This window comes from Leptonychotes weddellii, chromosome 5, assembly GCF_054177405.1.
Source record: "Leptonychotes weddellii isolate Sample4059 chromosome 5, ASM5417740v2, whole genome shotgun sequence".
Lineage (NCBI taxonomy): Eukaryota > Metazoa > Chordata > Mammalia > Carnivora > Phocidae > Leptonychotes > Leptonychotes weddellii.
This window is the reverse complement of record NC_138373.1, coordinates 95,847,025-95,852,160: the sequence shown is the minus strand read 5'-3', so window position 1 is coordinate 95,852,160 and position 5,136 is coordinate 95,847,025. Positions and strand designations below refer to the sequence as shown.

Genomic DNA, 5,136 nt, shown 5'->3' with positions numbered 1-5,136 from the left:
TGAACTTTAAGCTGCTCCAAAAGTTGTCTTAGTAAAAAAAAAAAAAAAAGCAACAACAACAACAACAACAAAAAGTTAACATACACATGACTGTGAGTGTTCATCTCCCAGGGTGAGAAAGAAACTTACGGTCTTCACTGGGGCTCCTTCCAACTCCGTTGGGTTGTACAAGAGCTAGGGAGCTCAGTCATGCCTTGTTTTATGGGGAGGACAATCCAACCTTAGTCCAGCATGGTTATAGCTGACACCCACACTCCCTAAGCCTTTTGCCTTGGAGGTAGGCAGCTCTGTGGCGTCTGGACCAAGTTTGGTCATAAAAACCTTGCCCAGCTCTGAAAGCCCCACTCTCAGGGGACTGATCTTCATGAGTCTGCTTCTATCCCCTCCTTCCCTGTAGCGTAAATGCAGAGAGAAAAAACATAATGTAGTATTCAAAATATTATCTTGCCCCGTCTGTAGGATGAGGACAACCACACCTCTCCTATCTCCCCCTTTCTCAGGGATGCTGACAGGATTGGGTAAGGTGGGGTCTGTGAAAGCATTTTCTCAACTACATGATGCTGGACAGTGGAGGTGCCACAGCTCTGAGGAAGGTGGTATGTGGGAGCCTGACATTGTCCCTCACTTGGATTTTTCTTCCAACCTCTAATATATGGTTGTTTCCTTGGGTTGAGTACCAAATGAACTAGTTGTGTTCATGTGTGTTTAGGGGTTGTGTTGTCCCAAAATGCAAGCATTTATTTATTTATTTGTTTATTTAGAGAGGAAAGAGAGGGAGAGAGAGAATCTTAAGCAGGCTCCGTGCCCAGCGCGGAGCCTGATGCGGGGCTCAATCTCATAACCCTGAGATCATGACCTGAATTGAAATCAAGATTCAGATTCTTAACAGTCTGAGCCACGCAGGCACCTCCAAAAATGCAAGCCTTTAAATCTCAGACTCACATTCAGTGAGATGCTCTCATTATGGAAGTATCTGAGAACAGAGTCAAACTGAGTGAATAGTGTGGCCCTGTTTCAAATCATTTGCTCACTGCATGGTGTGCTTGCCTTAAAAGTTTGGGTCAGGGATGTTGCCTACACTACTCAAGTGGTTCCCCCCGACTTTTCCTTCTCTCTGTACTTTTCTCTTTTCTTCTGCATAATTGAATTCAAATTTCACGTGAATGTGCTGTGACCGATGGTATGGAGAGAATCACACGATTTGAAATCAAAAGCCTTGGATCCAGGTTCTAGGTCTGCCCCTTACATGGCATGTGATCTTGGCAAATCACTGAACTTTCGGCAGTGTCTTTTTTCTCCCTTGTAAGCTTTGGGCTAACACTGCTGATCTCATGGGGCTGCTGAAAGACAGAAGTGGGGTCATATGTCTGGAGGCACGCTGCGGATGTAAACTGCTTGTCAAGAATGGTTGTTATGGCTGATTGTGGTTTTTGTGATTTTTTTTTTTTTGACTTGTATCTTTGATGTCCTGTGACCACGGTACAACCACCAGTTTGTTAGATGTTCTTGTCCCTTACCCAAGAATGTTATGATCATCAAAACCATATTAGCTTTCAAGTCCCTGAAAAAAGGCTTTTTCTAAAGTGAAAGTTCACATTTTTAGTTTCCTGTGCTGGTTGGAGACCTTGTGAGGAGTAGGGTTTAGAGACCTGTTTAAAGAGGCTTGGGCTCCCCCACCTGAGGAGGAGAGGTTTCCATGGAGGTCCGGGGAAGAGACTTCCTGGGGGCACACCTGGGCTTCAAGGCTCAAGGGCAGGGCTTTCTAGATGGAGCAGGACCGCGGTATCTCTAGAGGTTCTCCTACTCCCTCATTGATTCTTTTCCCTGTTCGCCCATGAGGCTGGTATCATAGGACAGTCTTGAGCTGCTTCTAACTAGGTGCAAGTGACTTGGAGGGACCCCTGCCCCCCAAAGCCTGGAGTGTGGATAACCACAGAATGTATCATCCACACCTGGGTGTGCATGAGAGAGAGTGTCTTATTAATGATTGTGCCAGGATTTGCCCCCAGCAAAATGAGGCTGGGGGTCACCCTTCCTCGGGGTGTGGTTTAGGGAAGGTGCTCTCTTCTTTGATGTCCTTTGTACATCTTCTTTCCGAGGAATGGAGAAACTTGAAGAGCTGAGATTGGGGGAAGAGGCCACGGAAGTCTCTCAGCCTGAGTTTTTGGGTCAGGGGTAGCAGGGTTAGGTGGCTTCATATAAGGCTTGTGGCAAGTACATGGATCAATCGATTAATCAATTAATGAAGCAATGAACATTTGACTTCTGTCTTTCTCAGGGGCCCAGCTGGAGGCTGGCTGTCGTAGAATGGGTATTAGAGGTACTCGTCTCCATTTATCACAAGTTGTCCTGGGGACCCAAAATGAGTAATAATTTCCATGCGCTAACATTTATTGAGCACTTAACAGCCATGTTCGCTAAGCGTTTTACATGGGTTATCTCAATTCAGGGGGATGCTTCTCCAGAGAAGTTACTGTTGTGTCCATTTTGCAGATGTGGAAGCTGAGGTTTAGACAGTAAGTTGCCAATCTCACATGGCCAGTAAGTGGCAGGTCTGGATTTGCATTCGGGGTTCGCCTCCTACCCACAATACTGCCGATCTTACATGCCACCCTGAAGGAGTTTACTGCCCCAGAGAGAAGGTGAGCCATTCAGGACACTCTGCTGGAAAAAGCTGTGTGATAGAGACATATGTTGGAACAGGAGCACGGAACAGGGAGTAAGCGCCCTTGCTCAGAGGAGCTGAGAGACCTGCAGAGACATGACATTTGTAACCTCCTCTCACTCTCTTTATTGACTTCTCCCCAGCTTCCCAAGAAGCTGGCTTTCTCCCATTTTCTACTTCAGCCTGACATTGTAATTAGGCTTCTCTGTGACTCCGTTCACCTCTCCTGAAGGGTGGGAACTGCTCCCGACTTGGTGTGTCTTCTGCTGCTTCTAGGGGCCTGGAAAGACGTGGAGCCTGACAGAATTAAAAAGCCAAGCGAAGGGAGACGTTTATTAAGACTGTCGGGGATTCTGTGTGAAAATACCTTTACACCCTTGACGAGGAGTGCCTCCCCAGCTAATTTCCACTTAAACTCAGGACTGGAAATATGTTTTAAATGCTTAACCATTCTCCTAGTCTTAAATAAATAAAAAAAAATAGACACTTGCTACAGAAATGGGTCAACTTACAAAAATTTTCTGATACCAAACATTTACATTTTTTTTTTTTTAAATTTTTTAAAGTAAGAAATGGGTCAGATTGATAAGGACAAATCTGTGTCCTAAGATGGCCGCCTGAGCCAGTAAGGGAGTCCCAGCCCCTGCCCCGGGCTCTTACGGGTTCTTCTCTCTGCTCTGTTTCCCTCCCCCCCGCGTGCGTGCCAATCCAGGTCCTTCTCCCTGCCCCGCTTTGCGCACGTGCTTAGAGTGCCCAGTATGCGGAAGTAGAAGTGTATAAATTACTCCCTTAGTGCTCGGGGCTCAGACCTTTGGAGACCACTCTCCTCTGAGCCCACTGGCGTTAAATGAACCTCCTGTCCTCCAAGATCTCCGGGTGCTGCTTGGTTGCTTGGTTCTTCCGTCCAGCGATCCAGTCCAGGTTCCATAACAAGATCAGTGGAAGACAACTGCTACTTCCCATAGAAGCACATCACCTGGGGTACTTGTTAAAAATGTAGGTACCTGCACACAATCCAGGAGCTATTAAATAAGAATGGGGTGTATGTGTGTGTGTGTGTGGGACTCCAGGAATCCATATTTTAAAAAGATTTCAGGTGATTAAAAAAAAATGCCAACTAAAGTTTGAGAGCCACTGTTTTAAATTAGTTAGTCCAGCGATTTGATATTTAAGAAACCCGTGATCTGCTATTCATTGCATGGCTTATAAGGACGTGGCCACTCTGTTTTAAGGACTTCTGTTTCCTCTAGAGGCATGTAGGGAGGGTGCACGGAGGAGGCAAGCTGTTGAACCACTCTGGAGTTCTGGCATCCCATGGCTGACCCTGGAGGTAGGAGGCTCTATAAGGAGGACCTAGGAAATAAGCTCCCTGGAAGAAATGCTGGAGAGGAGTGGCTGTGCCTGTCAGCTTGTGGAACATTGGGAGGATACCTTCAGAGCAGCCGCAAAAGCCAATGTTGAGTGAATGAGCAGGTGAGCCAGGGAATTCGACGAGGGAGCCCTGGGCTGCAGTTGACCGGATTGGTATTTGGTGCTGCCTAGCGAGTGTCTCCCAGTTCAGTGCCAGATGCCAGGGGGACCTCAAGATACCCGAGAGAGCCAGGGTCTCCCTCCTGTGGAGATTGGGGCTGCGCGAGACCCTTGCCTTGCTGTGGCGAGAGAGAAGCAGCTACCACAGTGGCACTGGGAAGCCACGGAGGGCCTTTGATTTGCATGTGTCCACCGGCATCGGTTCAGTTCAATGAGCTGATAAAATTGATTTTCTCACTGCATTGACTGGTTGTCATCCTGAGTCACTGAGGTGACTGCACAAACTCCAATGACTCGATCACATTAAAAAAAAAATGAATTTTAGAAATGCTGTGTTTTCCCTTTGCCAGTTTCAGCCAATTTAAGAAAGTGATGAGTTTGATAAGGAATAGGTTGGGGCGCCTGGCTGGCTCAGTCAGGAGAGCATGTGACTCTCGATCTCAGGGTCGTGAGTTCAAGCCCCACGCTGGGCAGGGAGCCTCCTTAAAAAATAAAATAAAGCGACATTAAAGAAAAAGAAATAGTAAAAATCTCTTATTCAGTGGCACTGGTGAGCAGTCAGTATTGGGTAATAGTTAACTCAGCTGAACTTTACCCCAGTTTGACTTTGTGAATAGGATGCGCAAAAACTAAAGAAATTAGGTATGTTCTACTTTGCATTGGGTAGGTTAGCAGATTGCCATCTTTTCTATCTGCTGTAACTACCTTCAAATGTTGTGAGTCATCAGGCTATTAATTGAAGGTTGTCACCAAATTGTGAAGAACCCTCAATGCTAATCAAGAGGATAGCTTTTCCACAAAGCATCATTTTTTGCCTGAATTTCTAGACACCATTTGCGGTTTTCAAAGTCTGTGTAGAAAACAAATATACTCTGCTTTCAAGTAGGATATGCATGGTGAGAACTCTCGAATGATATTAGTACCACTCATATAGCATTAGT

The 5,136-nt window shown here is 46.2% G+C and overlaps 1 non-coding gene across 1 annotated transcript; it reads left to right on the top strand.

The window, feature by feature from the left end:
• The first annotated feature begins 4,595 nt into the window (after window positions 1–4,595).
• On the top strand, window positions 4,596–4,668 carry TRNAE-CUC (transfer RNA glutamic acid (anticodon CUC)). The gene has a single exon. It is a non-coding gene; the product is annotated as a tRNA-Glu (tRNA).
• Window positions 4,669–5,136: the final 468 nt, after the last annotated feature.